We start from the raw sequence: 27,297 nt of genomic DNA on the forward strand, positions 1-27,297 counted from the left end.
ATCTCTCAGAACTGAGCATGTGGAGAGACGTTCGTTCATCTAGCACAAAGGGAACGGGTTGCAGGAGAAACTTTTACTCTGGTTTCTCAGTCTGTTTCCTAGTGCCGGTTTGAAGTTCCTGCAGTTTTCACTGTAAAACCGAGTTGGAGCTAGTACCTTCCCATATATATGTAAGGAGTGGGGTTTGCCTCTGAAAAGAAACTTTGTGTTCCCAACAAGCTAGTTGAAAGACGGCTTTCACACACAATTATCTCTCAGAACTGAGCATGTGGAGAGACGTTCGTTCATCTAGCACAAAGGGAACTTGTTGCATGAGAAACTTTTACTCTGGTTTCTCAGTCTGTTTCCTAGGGCCGGTTGGAAGTTCCTGCAGTTTTCACTGTAAAACCGAGTTGGAGCTAGTACCTTCCCATATATATGTATGGAGTGGAGTTTGCAACTGAAAAGAAACTTTGTGTTCCCAACAACCTAGTTGAAGGACGGCTTTCACACACAATTATCTCTCAGAACTGAGCATGTGGAGAGACGTTCGTTCATCTAGCACAAAGGGAACGGGTTGCAGGAGAAACTGTTACTCTGGTTTCTCAGTCTGTTTCCTAGTGCTGGTTTGATGTTCCTGCAGTTTTCACTGAAAACCGAGTTGGAGCTAGTACCTTCCCATATATATGTATGGATTGGAGTTGGAAACTGAAAAGAAACTTTGTGTTCCCAACAAGCTAGTTGAAGGACGGCTTTCACACACACTTATCTCTCAGAACTGAGCATGTGGAGAGACGTTCGTTCATCTAGCACAAAGGGAACCGGTTGCAGGAGAAACTTTTACTCTGGTTTCTCAGTCTGTTTCCTAGTGCCGGTTTGAAGTTCCTGCAGTTTTCACTGTAAAACCGAGTTGGAGCTAGTACCTTCCCATATATATGTATGGAGTGGAGTTTGCAACTGAAAAGAATCTTTGTGTTCCCAACAAGCTAGTTGAAGGACGGCTTTCACACACACTTATCTCTCAGAACTGAGCATGTGGAGAGACGTTCGTTCATCTAGCACAAATTGAACGGTTTGCAGGAGAAACTTTTACTCTGGTTTCTCAGTCTGTTTCCTAGTGCTGGTTTGAAGTTCTGGCAGTTTTCACTGTAAAACCGAGTTGGAGCTAGTACCATCCCATATATATGTATGGAGTGGTTTTGCAACTGAAAAGAAACTTTGTGTTCCCAACAAGTTATTTGAAGGACGGCTTTCACACACACTTATCTCTCAGAACTGAGCATGTGGAGAGACGTTCGTTCATCTAGCACAAAAGGAACGGGTTGCAGAAGAAACTTTTACTCTGGTTTCTCAGTCTGTTTCCTAGTGTCGGTTTGAAGTTCCTGCAGTTTTCACTTAAAACCGAGTTGGAGCTAGTACCTTCCCATATATATGTAAGGAGTGGGGTTTGCCACTGAAAAGAAACGTTGTGTTCCCAACAAGCAAGTTGATGGACGGCTTTCACACACACTTATCTCTAAAAATTGAGCTTGCGGAGAGACGTTCGTTCATCTAGCACAAAGGGAACGTGTTGCAGGGGAAACTTTTACTCTGATTTCTCAGTCTGTTTCCTAGTGCCGGTTTGAAGTTCCTGCTGTTTTCACTGTAAAACCGAGTTGGAACTAGTACCTTCCCATATATATATATGGAGTGGAGTTTGAAACTGAAAAGAAACTTTGTGTTCCCAACAAGTTAGTTGAAGGACGGCTTTCACAGATACTTATCTCTCAGAACTGAGCAAGTGGAGAGACGTTCGTTCATCTAGCACAATGGGAACCGGTTGCAGGAGAAACTTTTACTCTGGTTTCTCAGTCTGTTTCCTAGTGCCGGTTTGAATTTCCTGCAGTTTTCACTTAAAACCGAGTTGGAACTAGTACTTTCCCATATATATGTATGGAGTGGAGTTGGAAACTGAAAAGAAACTTTGTGTTCCCAACAAGCTAGTTGAACGTCGGCTTTCACACACAATTATCTCTCAGAACTGAGCATGTGGAGAGACGTTTGTTCATCTAGCACAAAGGGAACCGTTTGCAGGGGAAACTTTTACTCTGGTTTCTCAGTCTGTTTCCTAGTGCCGGTTTGAAGTTCCTGCAGTTTTCACTGTAAAACCGATTTGGAGCTAGAACCTTCCCATATATATGTATGGAGTGGAGTTTGCAACTGAAAAGAATCTTTGTGTTCCCAACAAGCTAGTTGAAGGACGGCTTTCACACACACTTATCTCTCAGAACTGAGCATGTGGAGAGACGTTCGTTCATCTAGCACAAAGGGAACGGGTTGCAGGAGAAACTTTTACTCTGAATTCTCAGTCTGTTTCCTAGTGCCGGTTTGAAGTTCATGCAGTTTTCACTGTAAAACCGAGTTGGAGCTAGTACCTTCCCATATATATGTATGGAGTGGAGTTTGCCACCGAAAAGAAACTTTGTTTTCCCAACAAGCTAGTTGAAGGACGGCTTTCACACACACCTATCTCTCAGAACTGAGCATGTTGAGAGACCTTCGTTCATCTAGCACAAAGGGAACGGGTTGCAGGAGAAACTTTTACTCTGATTTCTCAGTCTGTTTCCTAGTGCCGGTTTGAAGTTCCTGCAGTTTTCACTTAAAACCGAGTTGGAGCTAGTACCTTCCCACATATATGTATGGAGTGGAGTTTTCCACTGAAAAGAAACTTTGTGTTCCCAACAAGCTAGTTGAAGGACGGCTTTCACATACACATATCTCTCAGAACTGAGCATGTGGAGAGACGTTCGTTCATCTAGCACAAAGGGAACGGGTTGCAGGAGAAACTTTTACTCTGGTTTCTCAGTCTGTTTCCTAGTGCCGGTTTGAAGTTCCTGCAGTTTTCACTTAAAACCGAGATGGAGCTAGTACCTTCCCATATATATGTATGGAGTGGAGTTTCCAAATGAAAAGAAACTTTGTGTTCCCAACAAGCTAGTTGAAGGACGGCTTTCACACACACTTATCTCTCAGAACTGAGCATGTGGAGAGACGTTCGTTCATCTAGCACAAAGGGAACGGGTTGCAGGAGAAACTTTTACTCTGGTTTCTCAGTCTGTTTCCTAGTGCCGGTTTGAAGTTCCTGCAGTTTTCACTGTAAAACCGAGTTGGAGCTAGTACCTTCCCATATATATGTATGGAGTGGAGCTTGCCACTGAAAAGAAACTTTGTGTTCCCAACAAGCTAGTTGAAGGACGGCTTTCACACACACTTATCTCTCAGAACTGAGCATGTGGAGAGACGTTCGTTCATCTAGCACAAAGGGAACGGGTTGCAGGAGAAACTTTTACTCTGGTTTTTCAGTCTGTTTCCAAGTGCCAGTTTGAAGTTCCTGCAGTTTTCACTTAAAACCGAGTTGGAGCTAGTACCTTCCTATATATATGTATGGAATGGAGTTTGCCACTGAAAAGAAACTTTGTGTTCCCAACAAGCAAGGTGAAGGACGGCTTTCACACACACTTATCTCTCAGAACTGAGCATGTGGAGAGACGTTCGTTCATCTAGCACAAAGGAACGGGTTGCAGGAGAAACTTTTACTCTGGTTTTTCAGTCTGTTTCCAAGTGCCAGTTTGAAGTTCCTGCAGTTTTCACTGTAAAACCGAGTTGGAGCTAGTACTTTCCCATATATATGTATGGAGTGGAGTTTGCAACTGAAAAGAAACTATGTGTTCCCAACAACCTAGTTGAAGGACGGCTTTCACACACAATTATCTCTCAGAACTGAGCATGTGGAGAGACGTTCGTTCATCTAGCACAAAGGAACGGGTTGCAGGAGAAACTGTTACTCTGGTTTCTCAGTCTGTTTCCTAGTGCCGGTTTGATGTTCCTGCAGTTTTCACTTAAAACCGAGTTGGAGCTAGTACCTTCCCATATATATGTATGGAGTGGAGTTGGAAACTGAAAAGAAACTTTGTGTTCCCAACAAGCTAGTTGAAGGACGGCTTTCACACACACTTAGCTCTCAGAACTGAGCATGTGGAGAGACGTTCGTTCATCTATCACAAAGGGAACGGTTTGCAGGGGAAACTTTTACTCTGGTTTCTCAGTCTGTTTCCTAGTGCCGGTTTGAAGTTCCTGCAGTTTTCACTTAAAACCGATTTGGAGCTAGTACCTTCCCATATATATGTATGGAGTGCAGTTTGCAATTGAAAAGAAATTTTGTGTTCCAAACAAGCTAGTTGAAGGACGGCTTTCACACACACTTATCTCTAAAAATTGAGCATGTAGAGAGACGTTCGTTCATCTAGCAAAAATTGAACGGTTTGCAGGAGAAACTTTTACTCTGGTTTCTCAGTCTGTTTCCTAGTGCTGGTTTGAAGTTCTTGCAGTTTTCACTGTAAAACCGAGTTGGAGCTAGTACCTTCCCATATATATGTATGGAGTGGTTTTGCAACTGAAAAGAAACTTTGTGTTCCCAACAAGTTATTTGAAGGACGGCTTTCACACACACTTATCTCTCAGAACTGAGCATGTGGAGAGACGTTCGTTCATCTAGCACAAAGGGAACGGGTTGCAGAGGAAACTTTTACTCTGATTTCTCAGTCTGTTTCCTAGTGCCGGTTTGAAGTTCCTGCAGTTTTCACTGTAAAACCGAGTTGGAGCTAGTACCTTCCCATATATATGTAAGGAGTGGGGTTTGCCACTGAAAAGAAACTTTGTGTTCCCAACAAGCTTGTTGAAGGACGGCTTTCACACACACATATCTCTCAGAACTGAGCATGTGGAGAGACGTTCCTTCATCTAGCACAAAGGGAACGGGTTGCAGGAGAAATTTTACTCTGGTTTCTCAGTCTGTTTCCTAGTGCCGGTTTGAAGTTCCTGCAGTTTTCACTTAAAACCGAGTTGAAGCTAGTACCTTCCCATATATATGTATGGAGTGGAGTTTGCCACTGAAAAGAATCTTTGTGTTCCCAACAAGCTAGTTGAAGGACGGCTTTCACACACACTTATCTCTCAGAACTGAGCATGTGGAGAGACGTTCGTTCATCTAGCACAAATGGAACGGGTTGCAGGAGAAACTTTTACTCTGGTTTCTCAGTCTGTTTCCTAGTGCCGGTTTGAAGTTCCTGCTGTTTTCACTGTAAAACCGAGTTGGAACTAGTACCTTCCCATATATATATATGGAGTGGAGTTTGAAACTGAAAAGAAACTTTGTGTTCCCAACAAGTTAGTTGAAGGACGGCTTTCACAGATACTTATCTCTCAGAACTGAGCAAGTGGAGAGACGTTCGTTCATCTAGCACAATGGGAACCGGTTGCAGGAGAAACTTTTACTCTGGTTTCTCAGTCTGTTTCCTAGTGCCGGTTTGAATTTCCTGCAGTTTTCACTTAAAACCGAGTTGGAACTAGTACTTTCCCATATATATGTATGGAGTGGAGTTGGAAACTGAAAAGAAACTTTGTGTTCCCAACAAGCTAGTTGAACGTCGGCTTTCACACACAATTATCTCTCAGAACTGAGCATGTGGAGAGACGTTTGTTCATCTAGCACAAAGGGAACCGTTTGCAGGGGAAACTTTTACTCTGGTTTCTCAGTCTGTTTCCTAGTGCCGGTTTGAAGTTCCTGCAGTTTTCACTGTAAAACCGATTTGGAGCTAGAACCTTCCCATATATATGTATGGAGTGGAGTTTGCAACTGAAAAGAATCTTTGTGTTCCCAACAAGCTAGTTGAAGGACGGCTTTCACACACACTTATCTCTCAGAACTGAGCATGTGGAGAGACGTTCGTTCATCTAGCACAAAGGGAACGGGTTGCAGGAGAAACTTTTACTCTGAATTCTCAGTCTGTTTCCTAGTGCCGGTTTGAAGTTCATGCAGTTTTCACTGTAAAACCGAGTTGGAGCTAGTACCTTCCCATATATATGTATGGAGTGGAGTTTGCCACCGAAAAGAAACTTTGTTTTCCCAACAAGCTAGTTGAAGGACGGCTTTCACACACACCTATCTCTCAGAACTGAGCATGTTGAGAGACCTTCGTTCATCTAGCACAAAGGGAACGGGTTGCAGGAGAAACTTTTACTCTGATTTCTCAGTCTGTTTCCTAGTGCCGGTTTGAAGTTCCTGCAGTTTTCACTTAAAACCGAGTTGGAGCTAGTACCTTCCCACATATATGTATGGAGTGGAGTTTTCCACTGAAAAGAAACTTTGTGTTCCCAACAAGCTAGTTGAAGGACGGCTTTCACATACACATATCTCTCAGAACTGAGCATGTGGAGAGACGTTCGTTCATCTAGCACAAAGGGAACGGGTTGCAGGAGAAACTTTTACTCTGGTTTCTCAGTCTGTTTCCTAGTGCCGGTTTGAAGTTCCTGCAGTTTTCACTTAAAACCGAGATGGAGCTAGTACCTTCCCATATATATGTATGGAGTGGAGTTTCCAAATGAAAAGAAACTTTGTGTTCCCAACAAGCTAGTTGAAGGACGGCTTTCACACACACTTATCTCTCAGAACTGAGCATGTGGAGAGACGTTCGTTCATCTAGCACAAAGGGAACGGGTTGCAGGAGAAACTTTTACTCTGGTTTCTCAGTCTGTTTCCTAGTGCCGGTTTGAAGTTCCTGCAGTTTTCACTGTAAAACCGAGTTGGAGCTAGTACCTTCCCATATATATGTATGGAGTGGAGCTTGCCACTGAAAAGAAACTTTGTGTTCCCAACAAGCTAGTTGAAGGACGGCTTTCACACACACTTATCTCTCAGAACTGAGCATGTGGAGAGACGTTCGTTCATCTAGCACAAAGGGAACGGGTTGCAGGAGAAACTTTTACTCTGGTTTTTCAGTCTGTTTCCAAGTGCCAGTTTGAAGTTCCTGCAGTTTTCACTTAAAACCGAGTTGGAGCTAGTACCTTCCTATATATATGTATGGAATGGAGTTTGCCACTGAAAAGAAACTTTGTGTTCCCAACAAGCAAGGTGAAGGACGGCTTTCACACACACTTATCTCTCAGAACTGAGCATGTGGAGAGACGTTCGTTCATCTAGCACAAAGGAACGGGTTGCAGGAGAAACTTTTACTCTGGTTTTTCAGTCTGTTTCCAAGTGCCAGTTTGAAGTTCCTGCAGTTTTCACTGTAAAACCGAGTTGGAGCTAGTACTTTCCCATATATATGTATGGAGTGGAGTTTGCAACTGAAAAGAAACTATGTGTTCCCAACAACCTAGTTGAAGGACGGCTTTCACACACAATTATCTCTCAGAACTGAGCATGTGGAGAGACGTTCGTTCATCTAGCACAAAGGAACGGGTTGCAGGAGAAACTGTTACTCTGGTTTCTCAGTCTGTTTCCTAGTGCCGGTTTGATGTTCCTGCAGTTTTCACTTAAAACCGAGTTGGAGCTAGTACCTTCCCATATATATGTATGGAGTGGAGTTGGAAACTGAAAAGAAACTTTGTGTTCCCAACAAGCTAGTTGAAGGACGGCTTTCACACACACTTAGCTCTCAGAACTGAGCATGTGGAGAGACGTTCGTTCATCTATCACAAAGGGAACGGTTTGCAGGGGAAACTTTTACTCTGGTTTCTCAGTCTGTTTCCTAGTGCCGGTTTGAAGTTCCTGCAGTTTTCACTTAAAACCGATTTGGAGCTAGTACCTTCCCATATATATGTATGGAGTGCAGTTTGCAATTGAAAAGAAATTTTGTGTTCCAAACAAGCTAGTTGAAGGACGGCTTTCACACACACTTATCTCTAAAAATTGAGCATGTAGAGAGACGTTCGTTCATCTAGCAAAAATTGAACGGTTTGCAGGAGAAACTTTTACTCTGGTTTCTCAGTCTGTTTCCTAGTGCTGGTTTGAAGTTCTTGCAGTTTTCACTGTAAAACCGAGTTGGAGCTAGTACCTTCCCATATATATGTATGGAGTGGTTTTGCAACTGAAAAGAAACTTTGTGTTCCCAACAAGTTATTTGAAGGACGGCTTTCACACACACTTATCTCTCAGAACTGAGCATGTGGAGAGACGTTCGTTCATCTAGCACAAAGGGAACGGGTTGCAGAGGAAACTTTTACTCTGGATTCTCAGTCTGTTTCCTAGTGCCGGTTTGAAGTTCCTGCTGTTTTCACTGTAAAACCGAGTTGGAGCTAGTACCTTCCCATATATATATATGGAGTGGAATTTGAAACTGAAAAGAAACTTTGTGTTCCCAACAAGTTAGTTGAAGGACGGCTTTCACAGACACTTATCTCTCAGAACTGAGCATCTTGAGAGACGTTCGTTCATCTAGCACAAAGGGAACCGGTTGCACGAGAAACTTTTACTCTGGTTTCTCAGTCTGTTTCCTAGTGCCGGTTTGAAGTTCCTGCAGTTTTCACTGTAAAACCGAGTTGGAGCTAGTACCTTCCCATATATATGTAAGGAGTGGGGTTTGCCACTGAAAAGAAACTTTGTGTTCCCAACAAGCTTGTTGAAGGACGGCTTTCACACACACATATCTCTCAGAACTGAGCATGTGGAGAGACGTTCCTTCATCTAGCACAAAGGGAACGGGTTGCAGGAGAAATTTTACTCTGGTTTCTCAGTCTGTTTCCTAGTGCCGGTTTGAAGTTCCTGCAGTTTTCACTTAAAACCGAGTTGAAGCTAGTACCTTCCCATATATATGTATGGAGTGGAGTTTGCCACTGAAAAGAATCTTTGTGTTCCCAACAAGCTAGTTGAAGGACGGCTTTCACACACACTTATCTCTCAGAACTGAGCATGTGGAGAGACGTTCGTTCATCTAGCACAAATGGAACGGGTTGCAGGAGAAACTTTTACTCTGGTTTCTCAGTCTGTTTCCTAGTGCCGGTTTGAAGTTCCTGCAGTTTTCACTGTAAAACCGAGTTGGAGCTAGTACCTTCCCATATATATGTAAGGAGTGGGGATTGCCTCTGAAAAGAAACTTTGTGTTCCCAACAAGCTAGTTGAAGGACGGCTTTCACACACACTTATCTCTCAGAACTGAGCATGTGGAGAGACTTTCGTTCATCTAGCACAAAGGGAACGGGTTGCAGGAGAAACTTTTACTCTGGTCTCTCAGTCTGTTTCCTAGTGCTGGTTTGAAGTTCCTGCAGTTTTCACTTAAAACCGAGTTGGAGCTAGTACCTTCCCATATATATGTATGGAGTGGAGTTGGAATCTGATAAGAAACTTTGTGTTCCCAACAAGCTAGTTGAAGGACGGATTTCACACACACTTATCTCTCAGAACTGAGCAAGTGGAGAGACGTTCGTTCATCTAGCACAATGGGAACCGGTTGCAGGAGAAACTTTTACTCTGGTTTCTCAGTCTGTTTCCTAGTGCCGGTTTGAATTTCCTGCAGTTTTCACTTAAAACCGAGTTGGAACTAGTACCTTCCCATATATATGTATAGATTGGTGTTTGCAACTGAAAAGAATCTTTGTGTTCCCAACAAGCTATTTGAAGGACGGCTTTCACACACACTTATCTCTCAGAACTGAGCATGTGGAGAGACGTTCGTTCATCTAGCACAAAGGGAACGGGTTGCAGGAGAAACTTTTACTCTGATTTCTCAGTCTGTTTCCTAGTGCCGGTTTGAAGTTCCTGCAGTTTTCACTGTAAAACCGAGTTGGAGCTAGTACCTTCCCATATATATGTATGGAGTGGAGTTTGCTACTGAAAAGAATCTTTGTGTTCCCAACAAGCTAGTTGAAGGACCGCTTTCACACACACTTATCTCTCAGAACTGAGCATGTGGAGAGACGTTCGTTCATCTACCACAAATGGAACGGGTTGCAGGAGAAACTTTTACTCTGGAATCTCAGACTGTTTCCTAGTGCCGGTTAGAAGTTCCTGCAGTTTTCACTGTAAAACCGAGTTGGAGCTAGTACCTTCCCATATATATGTATGGAGTGGGGTTTGCCAATGAAAAGAAACTTTGTGTTCCCAACAAGATAGTTGAAGGACGGCTTTCACACACACTTATCTCTCCGAATTGAGCATGTGGAGAGACGGTCGTTCATCTAGCACAAAGGGAACCGGTTGCAGGAGAAACTTTTACTCTGGTTTCTCACTCTGTTTCCTAGTGCCGGTTTGAAGTTCCTGCAGTTTTCACTGTAAAACCGAGTTGGAGCTAGTACCTTCCCATATATATGTATGGAGTGGAGTTGGAAACTGAAAAGAATCTTTGTGTTCCCAACAAGCTAGTTGAAGGACGGCTTTCACACACAATTATCTCTTCAGAACTGAGCATGTGGAGAGACGTTCGTTCATCTAGCACAAAGGGAACGGGTTGCAGGAAAAACTTTTACTCTGAATTCTCAGACTGTTTCCTAGTGCCGGTTTGAAGTTCCTGCAGTTTTCACTGTAAAACCGAGTTGGAGCTAGTACCTTCCCATATATATGTATGGAGTGGAGTTTGCCACTGAAAAGAAACTTTGTGTTCCCAACAAGCTAGTTGAAGTACGGCTTTCACACACACTTATCTCTCAGAACTGAGCATGTGGAGAGACGTTCCTTCATCTAGCACAAAGGGAACGGGTTGCAGGAGAAATTTTTGCTCTGGTTTCTCAGTCTGTTTCCTAGTGCCGGTTAGAAGTTCCTGCAGTTTTCACTGTAAAACCGAGTTGGAGCTAGTACCTTCCCATATATATGTATGGAGTGGAGTTTGCCACTGAATAGAATCTTTGTGTTCCCAACAAGCTGGTTGAAGGACGGCTTTCACACACACTTATCTCTCAGAACTGAGCATGTGGAGAGACGTTCGTTCATCTAGCACAAAGGGAACGGGTTGCAGGAGAAACTTTTACTCTGGTTTCTCAGTCTGTTTCCTAGTGCCGGTTTGAAGTTCCTTCAGTTTTCACTGTAAAACCGAGTTGCAGCTAGTACCTTCCCATATATATGTATGGAGTGGAGTTTGCCACTGAAAAGAAATTTTGTGTTCCCAACAAGCTAGTTGAAGTACGGCTTTCAAACACACTTATCTCTCAGAACAGAGCATGTGGAGAGACGTTCCTTCATCTAGCACAAAGGGAACGGGTTGCAGGAGAAACTTTTGCTCTGGTTTCTCAGTCTGTTTCCTAGTGCCGTTTAGAAGTTCCTGCAGTTTTCACTGTAAAACCGAGTTGGAGCTAGTACCTTCCCATATATATGTATGGAGTGGAGTTTGCCACTGAAAAGGAACTTTGTGTTCCCAACAAGCTGGTTGAAGGACGGCTTTCACACACACTTATCTCTCAGAACTGAGCATGTGGAGAGACGTTCGTTCATCTAGCACAAAGGGAACGGGTTGCAGGAGAAACTTTTACTCTGGTTTCTCAGTCTGTTTCCTAGTGCCGGTTTGAAGTTCCTGCAGTTTTCACTGTAAAACCGAGTTGGAGCTAGTACCTTCCCATATATATGTATGGAGTGGAGTTTGCCACTGAAAAGAAAATTTGTGTTCCCAACAAGCCAGTTGAAGGACGGCTTTCACACACACTTATCTCTCAGAACTGAGCATGTGGAGAGACGTTCGTTCATCTAGCAGAAAGGGAACGGGTTGCAGGAGAAACTTTTTCTCTGGATTCTCAGTCTTTTTCCTAGTGCCGGTTTGAAGTTCCTGCAATTTTCACTGTAAAATCGAGTTGGAGCTAGTACCTTCCTATATATATGTAAGGAGTGGGGTTTGCCACTGAAAAGAAACCTTGTTTTCCCAACAAGCTAGTTGAAGGACGGCTTTCACACACACTTATCTCTCAGAACTGAGCATGTGGAGAGACGTTCCTTCATCTAGCACAAAGGAAACGGGTTGCAGGGGAAACTTTTACTCTGTTTTCTCAGTCTGTTTCCTAGTGCCGGTTTGAAGTTCCTGCAGTTTTCACTGTAAAACCGAGTTGGAGCTAGTACATTCCCATATATATGTATGGAGTGGAGTTTGCCACTGAAAAGAAACTTTGTGTTCCCAACAAGCTAGTTGAAGGACGGCTTTCACACACACTTATCTCTCAGAACTGAGCATGTGGAGAGACGTTCGTTCATCTAGCACAAATGGAACGGGTTGCAGGAGAAACTTTTTCTCTGGATTCTCAGTCTGTTTCCTAGTGCCGGTTTGAAGTTCCTGCAATTTTCACTGTAAAATCGAGTTGGAGCTAGTACCTTCCCATATATATGTAAGGAGTGGGGTTTGCCACTGAAAAGAAACTTTGTGTTCCCAACAAGCTAGTTGAAGGACGGCTTTCACACACACTTATCTCTCAGAACTGAGCATGTGGAGAGACGTTCCTTCATCTAGCACAAAGGAAACGGGTTGCAGGAGAAACTTTTACTCTGGTTTCTCAGTCTGTTTCCTAGTGCCGGTTTGAAGTTCCTGCAGTTTTCACTGTAAAACCGAGTTGGAGCTAGTACCTTCCCATATATATGTATGGAGTGGAGTTTGCCACTGAAAAGAAACTTTGTGTTCCCAACAAGCTGGTTGAAGGACGGCTTTCACACACACTTATCTCTCAGAATTGAGCATGTGGAGAGACGTTCGTTCATCTAGCACAAAGGGAACCGTTTGCAGGAGAAACTTTTACTCTGGTTTCTCAGTCTGTTTCCTAGTGCCTGTTTGAAGTTCCTTCAGTTTTCACTGTAAAACCGAGTTGGGGCTAGTACCTTCCCATATATATGTATGGATTGGAGTTTGCCACTGAAAAGAATCTTTGTGTTCCCAACAAGCTAGTTGAAGGACGGCTTTCACACACACTTATCTCACAGAACTGAGCATGTGGAGAGACGTTCGTTCATCTAGCACAAAGGGAACGGGTTGCAGGAGAAACTTTTACTCTGGTTTATCAGTCTGTTTCCTAGTGCCGGTTTGAATTTCCTGCAGTTTTCACTTAAAACAGAGTTGCAGCTAGTACCTTCCCATATATATGTATGGAGTGGAGTTTGCCACTGAAAAGAAACTTTGTGTTCCCAACAAGCTAGTTGAAGGACGGCTTTCACACACACTTATCTCTCAGAACTGAGCATGTGGAGAGACGTTCGTTCATCTAGCACAAAGGGAACGGGTTGCAGGAGAAACTTTTACTCTGGTTTCTCAGTCTGTTTCCTAGTGCCGGTTTGAAGTTCCTGCAGTTTTCACTGTAAAACCGAGTTGGAGCTAGTACCTTCCCATATATATGTATGGAGTGGAGTTTGCCACTGAAAAGAAACTTTGTGTTCCCAACAAGCTAGTTGAAGGACGGCTTTCACACACACTTATCTCTCAGAACTGAGCATGTGGAGAGACGTTCGTTCATCTAGCACAAAGGGAACGGGTTGCAGGAGAATCTTTTACTCTGGATTCTCAGTCAGTTTCCTAGTGCCGGTTTGAAGTTCCTGCAGTTTTCACTGTAAAACCGAGTTGGAGCTAGTACCTCCACATATATTTGTAACGAGTGGGGTTTGCCACTGAAAAGAAACTTTGTGTTCCCAACAAGATATTTGAAGGACGGCTTTCACACACACTTATCTCTCAGAACTGAGCATGTGGAGAGACGTTTGTTCATCTAGCAAAAAGGGAACCGGTTGCAGGAGAAACTTTTACTCTGGTTTCTCAGTCTGTTTCCTAGTGCCGGTTTGAAGTTCCTGCAGTTTTCACTGTAAAGCCGAGTTGGAGCTAGTACCTTCCCATATATATGTATGGAGTGGAGTTTGCCACTGAAAAGAAACGTTGTGTTCCCAACAAGCTAGTTGAAGGACGGCTTTCACACACACTTATCTCTCAGAACTGAGCATGTGGAGAGACGTTCGTTCATCTAGCACAAGGGGAACGGGTTGCAGGGGAAACTTTTTCTCTGGATTCTCAGTCTGTTTCCTAGTGCCGGTTTGAAGTTCCTGCAATTTTCACTGTAAAATCGAGTTGCAGCTAGTACCTTCCCATATATATGTAAGGAGTGGGGTTACCACTGAAAAGAAACTTCGTGTTCCCAACAAGCTAGTTGAAGGACGGCTTTCACACACACTTATCTCTCAGAACTGAGCATGTGGAGAGACGTTCCTTCATCTAGCACAAAGGAAACGGGTTGCAGGAGAAACTTTTACTCTGGTTTCTCAGTCTGTTTCCTAGTGACGGTTTGAAGTTCCTGCAGTTTTCAGTGTAAAACCGAGTTGGAGCTAGTACCTTCCCATATATATGTATGGAGTGGAGTTTGCCCCTGAAAAGAAACTTTGTGTTCCCAACAAGCTGGTTGAAGGACGTCTTTCACACACACTTATCTCTCAGAATTGAGCATGTGGAGAGACGTTCATTCATCTAGCACAAAGGGAACCGTTTGTAGGAGAAACTTTTACTCTGGTTTCTCAGTCTCTTTCCTAGTGCCTGTTTGAAGTTCCTTCAGTTTTCACTGTAAAACCGAGTTGGAACTAGTACCTTCCCATATATATGTATGGATTGGAGTTTGCAACTGAAAAGAAACTTTGTGTTCCCAACAAGCTAGTTGAAGGACGGCTTTCACACACACTTATCTCTCAGAACTGAGCATGTGGAGAGACGTTCGTTCATCTAGCACAAAGGGAACGGGTTGCAGGAGAAACTTTTACTCTGGTTTCTCAGTCTGTTTCCTAGTGCCGGTTTGAAGTTCCTGCAGTTTTCACTTAAAACCGAGTTGGAGCTAGTACCTTCCCATATATATGTATGGAGTGGAGTTTGCAACTGAAAAGAAACTTTGTGTTCCCAACAAGCTAGTTGAATGACGGCTTTCACACACACTTATCTCTCAGAACTGAGCATGTGGAGAGACGTTCGTTCATCTAGCACAAAGGGAACCGGTTGCAGGAGAAACTTTTACTCTGGTTTCTCAGTCTGTTTCCTAGTGCTGGTTTGAAGTTCCTGCAGTTTTCACTGTAAAACAGAGTTGGAGCTAGTACCTTCCCATATATATGTATTTAGTGGAGTTTGCCACTGAAAAGAAACTTTGTGTTCCCAACAAGCTAGTTGAAGGACGGCTTTCACACACACTTATCTCACAGAACTGAGCATGTGGAGAGACGTTCGTTCATCTAGCACAAAGGGAACCGTTTGCAGGAGAAACTTTTACTCTGGTTTCTCAGTCTGTTTCCTAGTGCCGGTTTGAAGTTCCTGCAGTTTTCACTTAAAACCGAGTTGGAGCTAGTACCTTCCCATATATATGTATGGAGTGGAGTTGGAAACTGTAAAGAAAATTTGTGTTCCCAACAAGCTAGTTGAACGACGGCTTTCACACACACTTATCTCTCAGAACTGAGCATGTGGAGAGACGTTTGTTCATCTAGCACAAAGGGAACCGGTTGCAGGAGAAACTTTTACTCTGGTTTCTCAGTCTGTTTCCTAGTGCCGGTTTGAAGTTCCTGCAGTTTTCACTGTAAAACCGAGTTGGAGCTAGTACCTTCCCATATATATGTATGCAGTGGAGTTTGCAACTGAAAAGAATCTTTGTGTTCCCAACAGGCTAGTTGAAGGACGGCTTTCACACACACTTATCTCTCAGAACTGAGCATGTGGAGAGACGTTCGTTCATCTAGCACAAAGGGAACGGGTTGCAGGAGAAACTTTTACTCTGATTTCTCATTCTGTTTCCTAGTGCCGGTTTGAAGTTCCTGCAGTTTTCACTGTAAAACCGAGTTGGAGCTAGTACCTTCCCATATATATGTATGGAGTGGAGTTTGCCAATGAAAAGAAACTTTGTGTTCCCAACAAGTTAGTTGAAGGACGGCTTTCACACACACTTATCTCTCAGAACTGAGCATGTGGAGAGACGTTCGTTCATCTAGCACAAAGGGAACGGGTTGCAGGAGAAAATTTTACTCTGGTTTCTCAGTCTGTTTCCTAGTGCCGGTTTGAAGTTCCTGCAGTTTTCACTGTAAAACCGAGTTGGAGCTAGTACATTCCCATATATATGTATGGAGTGGAGTTTGCAACTGAAAAGAAACTTTGTGTTCCCAACAAGCTAGTTGAAGGACGGCTTTCACACACAATTATCTCTCAGAACTGAGCATGTGGAGAGACGTTCGTTCATCTAGCACAAAGGGAACGGGTTGCAGGAGAAACTTTTACTCTGGTTTATCAGTCTGCTTCTAGTGCCGGTTTGAAATTCCTGCAGTTTTCACTTAAAACCGAGTTGCAGCTAGTACCTTCCCATATATATGTATGGAGTGGAGTTTGCCACTGAAAAGAAACTTTGTGTTCCCAACAAGCTAGTTGAAGGACGGCTTTCACACACACTTATCTCTCAGAACTGAGCATGTGGAGAGACGTTCGTTCATCTAGCACAAAGGGAACGGGTTGCAGGAGAAACTTTTACTCTGGTTTCTCAGTCTGTTTCCTAGTGCCGGTTTGAAGTTCCTGCAGTTTTCACTGTAAAACCGAGTTGGAGCTAGTACCTTCCCATATATATGTATGGAGTGGAGTTTGCCACTGAAAAGAAACTTTGTGTTCCCAACAAGCTAGTTGAAGGACGGCTTTCACACACACTTATCTCTCAGAACTGAGCATGTGGAGAGACGTTCGTTCATCTAGCACAAAGGGAACGGGTTGCAGGAGAATCTTTTACTCTGGATTCTCAGTCAGTTTCCTAGTGCCGGTTTGAAGTTCCTGCAGTTTTCACTGTAAAATCGAGTTGGAGCTAGTACCTCCACATATATTTGTAACGAGTGGGGTTTGCCACTGAAAAGAAACTTTGTGTTCCCAACAAGATATTTGAAGGACGGCTTTCACACACACTTATCTCTCAGAACTGAGCATGTGGAGAGACGTTTGTTCATCTAGCAAAAAGGGAACCGGTTGCAGGAGAAACTTTTACTCTGGTTTCTCAGTCTGTTTCCTAGTGCCGGTTTGAAGTTCCTGCAGTTTTCACTGTAAAACCGAGTTGGAGCTAGTACCTTCCCATATATATGTATGGAGTGGAGTTTGCCACTGAAAAGAAACGTTGTGTTCCCAACAAGCTAGTTGAAGGACGGCTTTCACACACACTTATCTCTCAGAACTGAACATGTGGAGAGACGTTCGTTCATCTAGCACAAGGGGAACGGGTTGCAGGGGAAACTTTTTCTCTGGATTCTCAGTCTGTTTCCTAGTGCCGGTTTGAAGTTCCTGCAATTTTCACTGTAAAATCGAGTTGCAGCTAGTACCTTCCCATATATATGTAAGGAGTGGGGTTACCACTGAAAAGAAAATTCGTGTTCCCAACAAGCTAGTTGAACGACGGCTTTCACACACACTTATCTCTCAGAACTGAGCATGTGGAGAGACGTTCCTTCATCTAGCACAAAGGAAACGGGTTGCAGGAGAAACTTTTACTCTGGTTTCTCAGTCTGTTTCCTAGTGACGGTTTGAAGTTCCTGCAGTTTTCAGTGTAAAACCGAGTTGGAGCTAGTACCTTCCCATATATATGTATGGAGTGGAGTTTGCCCCTGAAAAGAAACTTTGTGTTCCCAACAAGCTGGTTGAAGGACGTCTTTCACACACACTTATCTCTCAGAACTGAGCATGTGGAGAGACGTTCGTTCATCTAGCACAAAGGGAACGGGTTGCAGGAGAAACTTTTACTCTGGTTTCTCAGTCTGTTTCCTAGTGCCGGTTTGAAGTTCCTGCAGTTTTCACTTAAAACCGAGTTGGAGCTAGTACCTTCCCATATATATGTATGGAGTGGAGTTTGCAACTGAAAAGAAACTTTGTGTTCCCAACAAGCTAGTTGAATGACGGCTTTCACACACACTTATCTCTCAGAACTGAGCATGTGGAGAGACGTTCGTTCATCTAGCACAAAGGGAACCGGTTGCAGGAGAAACTTTTACTCTGGTTTCTCAGTCTGTTTCCTAGTGCCGGTTTGAAGTTCCTGCAGTTTTCACTGTAAAACAGAGTTGGAGCTAGTACCTTCCCATATATATGTATTTAGTGGAGTTTGCCACTGAAAAGAAACTTTGTGTTCCCAACAAGCTAGTTGAAGGACGGCTTTCACACACACTTATCTCACAGAACTGAGCATGTGGAGAGACGTTCGTTCATCTAGCACAAAGGGAACCGTTTGCAGGAGAAACTTTTACTCTGGTTTCTCAGTCTGTTTCCTAGTGCCGGTTTGAAGTTCCTGCAGTTTTCACTTAAAACCGAGTTGGAGCTAGTACCTTCCCATATATATGTATGGAGTGGAGTTGGAAACTGTAAAGAAAATTTGTGTTCCCAACAAGCTAGTTGAACGACGGCTTTCACACACACTTATCTCTCAGAACTGAGCATGTGGAGAGACGTTTGTTCATCTAGCACAAAGAGAACCGGTTGCAGGAGAAACTTTTACTCTGGTTTCTCAGTCTGTTTCCTAGTGCCGGTTTGAAGTTCCTGCAGTTTTCACTGTAAAACCGAGTTGGAGCTAGTACCTTCCCATATATATGTATGCAGTGGAGTTTGCAACTGAAAAGAATCTTTGTGTTCCCAACAGGCTAGTTGAAGGACGGCTTTCACACACACTTATCTCTCAGAACTGAGCATGTGGAGAGACGTTCGTTCATCTAGCACAAAGGGAACGGGTTGCAGGAGAAACTTTTACTCTGATTTCTCATTCTGTTTCCTAGTGCCGGTTTGAAGTTCCTGCAGTTTTCACTGTAAAACCGAGTTGGAGCTAGTACCTTCCCATATATATGTATGGAGTGGAGTTTGCCAATGAAAAGAAACTTTGTGTTCCCAACAAGTTAGTTGAAGGACGGCTTTCACACACACTTATCTCTCAGAACTGAGCATGTGGAGAGACGTTCGTTCATCTAGCACAAAGGGAACGGGTTGCAGGAGAAAATTTTACTCTGGTTTCTCAGTCTGTTTCCTAGTGCCGGTTTGAAGTTCCTGCAGTTTTCACTGTAAAACCGAGTTGGAGCTAGTACATTCCCATATATATGTATGGAGTGGAGTTTGCAACTGAAAAGAAACTTTGTGTTCCCAACAAGCTAGTTGAAGGACGGCTTTCACACACAATTATCTCTCAGAACTGAGCATGTGGAGAGACGTTCGTTCATCTAGCACAAAGGGAACGGGTTGCAGGAGAAACTTTTACTCTGGTTTCTCAGTCTGTTTCCTAGTGACGGTTTGAAGTTCCTGCAGTTTTCAGTGTAAAACCGAGTTGGAGCTAGTACCTTCCCATATATATGTATGGAGTGGAGTTTGCCCCTGAAAAGAAACTTTGTGTTCCCAACAAGCTGGTTGAAGGACGTCTTTCACACACACTTATCTCTCAGAATTGAGCATGTGGAGAGACGTTCATTCATCTAGCACAAAGGGAACCGTTTGCAGGAGAAACTTTTACTCTGGTTTCTCAGTCTCTTTCCTAGTGCCTGTTTGAAGTTCCTTCAGTTTTCACTGTAAAACCGAGTTGGAACTAGTACCTTCCCATATATATGTATGGATTGGAGTTTGCAACTGAAAAGAAACTTTGTGTTCCCAACAAGCTAGTTGAAGGACGGCTTTCACACACACTTATCTCTCAGAACTGAGCATGTGGAGAGACGTTCGTTCATCTAGCACAAAGGGAACGGGTTGCAGGAGAAACTTTTACTCTGGTTTCTCAGTCTGTTTCCTAGTGCCGGTTTGAAGTTCCTGCAGTTTTCACTTAAAACCGAGTTGGAGCTAGTACCTTCCCATATATATGTATGGAGTGGAGTTTGCAACTGAAAAGAAACTTTGTGTTCCCAACAAGCTAGTTGAATGACGGCTTTCACACACACTTATCTCTCAGAACTGAGCATGTGGAGAGACGTTCGTTCATCTAGCACAAAGGGAACCGGTTGCAGGAGAAACTTTTACTCTGGTTTCTCAGTCTGTTTCCTAGTGCCGGTTTGAAGTTCCTGCAGTTTTCACTGTAAAACAGAGTTGGAGCTAGTACCTTCCCATATATATGTATTTAGTGGAGTTTGCCACTGAAAAGAAACTTTGTGTTCCCAACAAGCTAGTTGAAGGACGGCTTTCACACACACTTATCTCACAGAACTGAGCATGTGGAGAGACGTTCGTTCATCTAGCACAAAGGGAACCGTTTGCAGGAGAAACTTTTACTCTGGTTTCTCAGTCTGTTTCCTAGTGCCGGTTTGAAGTTCCTGCAGTTTTCACTTAAAACCGAGTTGGAGCTAGTACCTTCCCATATATATGTATGGAGTGGAGTTGGAAACTGTAAAGAAAATTTGTGTTCCCAACAAGCTAGTTGAACGACGGCTTTCACACACACTTATCTCTCAGAACTGAGCATGTGGAGAGACGTTTGTTCATCTAGCACAAAGGGAACCGGTTGCAGGAGAAACTTTTACTCTGGTTTCTCAGTCTGTTTCCTAGTGCCGGTTTGAAGTTCCTGCAGTTTTCACTGTAAAACCGAGTTGGAGCTAGTACCTTCCCATATATATGTATGCAGTGGAGTTTGCAACTGAAAAGAATCTTTGTGTTCCCAACAGGCTAGTTGAAGGACGGCTTTCACACACACTTATCTCTCAGAACTGAGCATGTGGAGAGACGTTCGTTCATCTAGCACAAAGGGAACGGGTTGCAGGAGAAACTTTTACTCTGATTTCTCATTCTGTTTCCTAGTGCCGGTTTGAAGTTCCTGCAGTTTTCACTGTAAAACCGAGTTGGAGCTAGTACCTTCCCATATATATGTATGGAGTGGAGTTTGCCAATGAAAAGAAACTTTGTGTTCCCAACAAGTTAGTTGAAGGACGGCTTTCACACACACTTATCTCTCAGAACTGAGCATGTGGAGAGACGTTCGTTCATCTAGCACAAAGGGAACGGGTTGCAGGAGAAAATTTTACTCTGGTTTCTCAGTCTGTTTCCTAGTGCCGGTTTGAAGTTCCTGCAGTTTTCACTGTAAAACCGAGTTGGAGCTAGTACATTCCCATATATATGTATGGAGTGGAGTTTGCAACTGAAAAGAAACTTTGTGTTCCCAACAAGCTAGTTGAAGGACGGCTTTCACACACAATTATCTCTCAGAACTGAGCATGTGGAGAGACGTTCGTTCATCTAGCACAAAGGGAACGGATTGCAGGAGAAACTTTTACTCTGGTTTATCAGTCTGCTTCTAGTGCCGGTTTGAAATTCCTGCAGTTTTCACTTAAAACCGAGTTGCAGCTAGTACCTTCCCATATATATGTATGGAGTGGAGTTTGCCACTGAAAAGAAACTTTGTGTTCCCAACAAGCTAGTTGAAGGACGGCTTTCACACACACTTATCTCTCAGAACTGAGCATGTGGAGAGACGTTCGTTCATCTAGCACAAAGGGAACGGGTTGCAGGAGAAACTTTTACTCTGGTTTCTCAGTCTGTTTCCTAGTGCCGGTTTGAAGTTCCTGCAGTTTTCACTGTAAAACCGAGTTGGAGCTAGTACCTTCCCATATATATGTATGGAGTGGAGTTTGCCACTGAAAAGAAACTTTGTGTTCCCAACAAGCTAGTTGAAGGACGGCTTTCACACACACTTATCTCTCAGAACTGAGCATGTGGAGAGACGTTCGTTCATCTAGCACAAAGGGAACGGGTTGCAGGAGAATCTTTTACTCTGGATTCTCAGTCAGTTTCCTAGTGCCGGTTTGAAGTTCCTGCAGTTTTCACTGTAAAATCGAGTTGGAGCTAGTACCTCCACATATATTTGTAACGAGTGGGGTTTGCCACTGAAAAGAAACTTTGTGTTCCCAACAAGATATTTGAAGGACGGCTTTCACACACACTTATCTCTCAGAACTGAGCATGTGGAGAGACGTTTGTTCATCTAGCAAAAAGGGAACCGGTTGCAGGAGAAACTTTTACTCTGGTTTCTCAGTCTGTTTCCTAGTGCCGGTTTGAAGTTCCTGCAGTTTTCACTGTAAAACCGAGTTGGAGCTAGTACCTTCCCATATATATGTATGGAGTGGAGTTTGCCACTGAAAAGAAACGTTGTGTTCCCAACAAGCTAGTTGAAGGACGGCTTTCACACACACTTATCTCTCAGAACTGAACATGTGGAGAGACGTTCGTTCATCTAGCACAAGGGGAACGGGTTGCAGGGGAAACTTTTTCTCTGGATTCTCAGTCTGTTTCCTAGTGCCGGTTTGAAGTTCCTGCAATTTTCACTGTAAAATCGAGTTGCAGCTAGTACCTTCCCATATATATGTAAGGAGTGGGGTTACCACTGAAAAGAAAATTCGTGTTCCCAACAAGCTAGTTGAACGACGGCTTTCACACACACTTATCTCTCAGAACTGAGCATGTGGAGAGACGTTCCTTCATCTAGCACAAAGGAAACGGGTTGCAGGAGAAACTTTTACTCTGGTTTCTCAGTCTGTTTCCTAGTGACGGTTTGAAGTTCCTGCAGTTTTCAGTGTAAAACCGAGTTGGAGCTAGTACCTTCCCATATATATGTATGGAGTGGAGTTTGCCCCTGAAAAGAAACTTTGTGTTCCCAACAAGCTGGTTGAAGGACGTCTTTCACACACACTTATCTCTCAGAACTGAGCATGTGGAGAGACGTTCGTTCATCTAGCACAAAGGGAACGGGTTGCAGGAGAAACTTTTACTCTGGTTTCTCAGTCTGTTTCCTAGTGCCGGTTTGAAGTTCCTGCAGTTTTCACTTAAAACCGAGTTGGAGCTAGTACCTTCCCATATATATGTATGGAGTGGAGTTTGCAACTGAAAAGAAACTTTGTGTTCCCAACAAGCTAGTTGAATGACGGCTTTCACACACACTTATCTCTCAGAACTGAGCATGTGGAGAGACGTTCGTTCATCTAGCACAAAGGGAACCGGTTGCAGGAGAAACTTTTACTCTGGTTTCTCAGTCTGTTTCCTAGTGCCGGTTTGAAGTTCCTGCAGTTTTCACTGTAAAACAGAGTTGGAGCTAGTACCTTCCCATATATATGTATTTAGTGGAGTTTGCCACTGAAAAGAAACTTTGTGTTCCCAACAAGCTAGTTGAAGGACGGCTTTCACACACACTTATCTCACAGAACTGAGCATGTGGAGAGACGTTCGTTCATCTAGCACAAAGGGAACCGTTTGCAGGAGAAACTTTTACTCTGGTTTCTCAGTCTGTTTCCTAGTGCCGGTTTGAAGTTCCTGCAGTTTTCACTTAAAACCGAGTTGGAGCTAGTACCTTCCCATATATATGTATGGAGTGGAGTTGGAAACTGTAAAGAAAATTTGTGTTCCCAACAAGCTAGTTGAACGACGGCTTTCACACACACTTATCTCTCAGAACTGAGCATGTGGAGAGACGTTTGTTCATCTAGCACAAAGAGAACCGGTTGCAGGAGAAACTTTTACTCTGGTTTCTCAGTCTGTTTCCTAGTGCCGGTTTGAAGTTCCTGCAGTTTTCACTGTAAAACCGAGTTGGAGCTAGTACCTTCCCATATATATGTATGCAGTGGAGTTTGCAACTGAAAAGAATCTTTGTGTTCCCAACAGGCTAGTTGAAGGACGGCTTTCACACACACTTATCTCTCAGAACTGAGCATGTGGAGAGACGTTCGTTCATCTAGCACAAAGGGAACGGGTTGCAGGAGAAACTTTTACTCTGATTTCTCATTCTGTTTCCTAGTGCCGGTTTGAAGTTCCTGCAGTTTTCACTGTAAAACCGAGTTGGAGCTAGTACCTTCCCATATATATGTATGGAGTGGAGTTTGCCAATGAAAAGAAACTTTGTGTTCCCAACAAGTTAGTTGAAGGACGGCTTTCACACACACTTATCTCTCAGAACTGAGCATGTGGAGAGACGTTCGTTCATCTAGCACAAAGGGAACGGGTTGCAGGAGAAAATTTTACTCTGGTTTCTCAGTCTGTTTCCTAGTGCCGGTTTGAAGTTCCTGCAGTTTTCACTGTAAAACCGAGTTGGAGCTAGTACATTCCCATATATATGTATGGAGTGGAGTTTGCAACTGAAAAGAAACTTTGTGTTCCCAACAAGCTAGTTGAAGGACGGCTTTCACACACACTTATCTCTCAGAACTGAGCATGTGGAGAGACGTTCGTTCATCTAGCACAAAGGGAACGGGTTGCAGGAGAAACTTTTACTCTGGTTTATCAGTCTGCTTCTAGTGCCGGTTTGAAATTCCTGCAGTTTTCACTTAAAACCGAGTTGCAGCTAGTACCTTCCCATATATATGTATGGAGTGGAGTTTGCCACTGAAAAGAAACTTTGTGTTCCCAACAAGCTAGTTGAAGGACGGCTTTCACACACACTTATCTCTCAGAACTGAGCATGTGGAGAGACGTTCGTTCATCTAGCACAAAGGGAACGGGTTGCAGGAGAAACTTTTACTCTGGTTTCTCAGTCTGTTTCCTAGTGCCGGTTTGAAGTTCCTGCAGTTTTCACTGTAAAACTGAGTTGGAGCTAGTACCTTCCCATATATATGTATGGAGTGGAGTTGGAAACTGAAAAGAAACTTTGTGTTCCCAAGAAGCTAGTTGAAGGACGGCTTTCACACACACTTATCTCTCAGAACTGAGCATGTGGAGAGACGTTCGTTCATCTAGCACAATGGGAACCGGTTGCAGGAGAAACTTTTACTCTGGTTTCTCAGTCTGTTTCCTAGTGCCGGTTTGAAGTTCCTGCAGTTTTCACTGTAAAACCGAAGTTGGAGCTAGTACCTTCCCATATATATGTATGGAGTGGAGTTTGCCACTGAAAAGAAACTTTGTGTTCCCAACAAGATAGTTGAAGGACTGCTTTCACACACACTAATCTCACAGAACTCAGCATGTGGAGAGACGTTCGTTCATCTAGCACAAAGGGAACCAATTGTAGGAGAAACTTTTACTCTGGTTTCTCAGTCTGTTTCCTAGTGCCGGTTTGAAGTTCCTGCAGTTTTCACTGTAAAACCGAGTTGGAGCTAGTACCTTCCTATATATATGTATGGAGTGGAGTTGGAAACTGTAAAGAAAATTTGTGTTCCCAACAAGCTAGTTGAAGGACGGCTTTCACACACACTTATCTCTCAGAACTGAGCATTTGGAGAGACGTTTGTTCATCTAGCAAAAAGGGAACCGGTTGCAGAAGAAACTTTTACTCTGGTTTCTCAGTCTGTTTCCTACTGCCGGTTTGATGTTCCTGCAGTTTTCACTGTAAAACCGAGTTGGAGCTAGTACCTTCCCATATATATGTATGGAGTGGAGTTTGCCACTGAAAAGAAACTTTGTGTTCCAACAAGCTAGTTGAAGGACGGCTTTCACACACACTTATCTCTCAGAACTGAGCATGTGGAGAGACGTTCGTTCATCTAGCACAAAGGGAACGGGTTGCAGGAGAATCTTTTACTCTGGATTCTCAGTCAGTTTCCTAGTGCCGGTTTGAAGTTCCTGCAGTTTTCACTGTAAAACCGAGTTGGAGCTAGCACCTCCACATATATTTGTAACGAGTGGGGTTTGCCACTGAAAAGAAACTTTGTGTTCCCAACAAGATATTTGAAGGACGGCTTTCACACACACTTATCTCTCAGAACTGAGCATGTGGAGAGACGTTTGTTCATCTAGCAAAAAGGGAACCGGTTGCAGGAGAAACTTTTACTCTGGTTTCTCAGTCTGTTTCCTAGTGCCGGTTTGAAGTTCCTGCAGTTTTCACTGTAAAACCGAGTTGGAGCTAGTACCTTCCCATATATATGTATGGAGTGGAGTTTGCCACTGAAAAGAAACGTTGTGTTCCCAACTAGCTAGTTGAAGGACGGCTTTCACACACACTTATCTCTCAGAACTGAGCATGTGGAGAGACGTTCGTTCATCTAGCACAAGGGGAACGGGTTGCAGGAGAAACTTTTTCTCTGGATTCTCAGTCTGTTTCCTAGTGCCGGTTTGAAGTTCCTGCAATTTTCACTGTAAAATCGAGTTGCAGCTAGTACCTTCCCATATATATGTAAGGAGTGGGGTTTGCAACTGAAAAGAAACTTCGTGTTCCCAACAAGCTAGTTGAACGACGGCTTTCACACACACTTATCTCTCAGAACTGAGCATGTGGAGAGACGTTCCTTCATCTAGCACAAAGGAAACGGGTTGCAGGAGAAACTTTTACTCTGGTTTCTCAGTCTGTTTCCTAGTGACGGTTTGAAGTTCCTGCAGTTTTCAGTGTAAAACCGAGTTGGAGCTAGTACCTTCCCATATATATGTATGGAGTGGAGTTTGCCCCTGAAAAGAAACTTTGTGTTCCCAACAAGCTGGTTGAAGGACGTCTTTCACACACACTTATCTCTCAGAATTGAGCATGTGGAGAGACGTTCGTTCATCTAGCACAAAGGGAACCGTTTGCAGGAGAAACTTTTACTCTGGTTTCTCAGTCTGTTTCCTAGTGCCTGTTTGAAGTTCCTTCAGTTTTCACTGTAAAACCGAGTTGGAACTAGTACCTTCCCATATATATGTATGGATTGGAGTTTGCAACTGAAAAGAAACTTTGTGTTCCCAACAAGCTAGTTGAACGACGGCTTTCACACACACTTATCTCTCAGAACTGAGCATGTGGAGAGACGTTCGTTCATCTAGCACAAAGGGAACGGGTTGCAGGAGATACTTTTACTCTGGTTTCTCAGTCTGTTTCCTAGTGCCGGTTTGAAGTTCCTGCAGTTTTCACTTAAAACCGAGTTGGAGCTAGTACCTTCCCATATATATGTATGGAGTGGAGTTGGAAACTGAAAAGAAACTTTGTGTTCCCAAAAAGCTAGTTGAAGGACGGCTTTCACACACACTTATCTCTCAGAACTGAGCATGTGGAGAGACGTTCGTTCATCTAGCACAAAGGGAACCGGTTGCAGGAGAAACTTTTACTCTGGTTTCTCAGTCTGTTTCCTAGTGCCGGTTTGAAGTTCCTGCAGTTTTCACTGTAAAACAGAGTTGGAGCTAGTACCTTCCCATATATATGTATGTAGTGGAGTTTGCCACTGAAAAGAAACTTTGTGTTCCCAACAAGCTAGTTGAAGGACGGCTTTCACACACACTTATCTCACAGAACTGAGCATGTGGAGAGACGTTCGTTCATCTAGCACAAAGGGAACCGTTTGCAGGAGAAACTTTTACTCTGGTTTCTCAGTCTGTTTCCTAGTGCCGGTTTTAAGTTCCTGCAGTTTTCACTTAAAACCGAGTTGGAGCTAGTACCTTCCCATATATATGTATGGTGTGGAGTTGGAAACTGTAAAGAAAATTTGTGTTCCCAACAAGCTAGTTGAACGACGGCTTTCACACACACTTATCTCTCAGAACTGAGCATGTGGAGAGACGTTTGTTCATCTAGCACAAAGGGAACCGGTTGCAGGAGAACCTTTTACTCTGGTTTCTCAGTCTGTTTCCTAGTGCCGGTTTGAAGTTCCTGCAGTTTTCACTGTAAAACCGAGTTGGAGCTAGTACCTTCCCATATATATGTATGCAGTGGAGTTTGCAACTGAAAAGAATC

The sequence above is a fragment of the Camelus dromedarius genome, chromosome 27 (assembly GCF_036321535.1).
Source record: "Camelus dromedarius isolate mCamDro1 chromosome 27, mCamDro1.pat, whole genome shotgun sequence".
Classification (NCBI taxonomy): Eukaryota; Metazoa; Chordata; class Mammalia; order Artiodactyla; family Camelidae; genus Camelus; species Camelus dromedarius.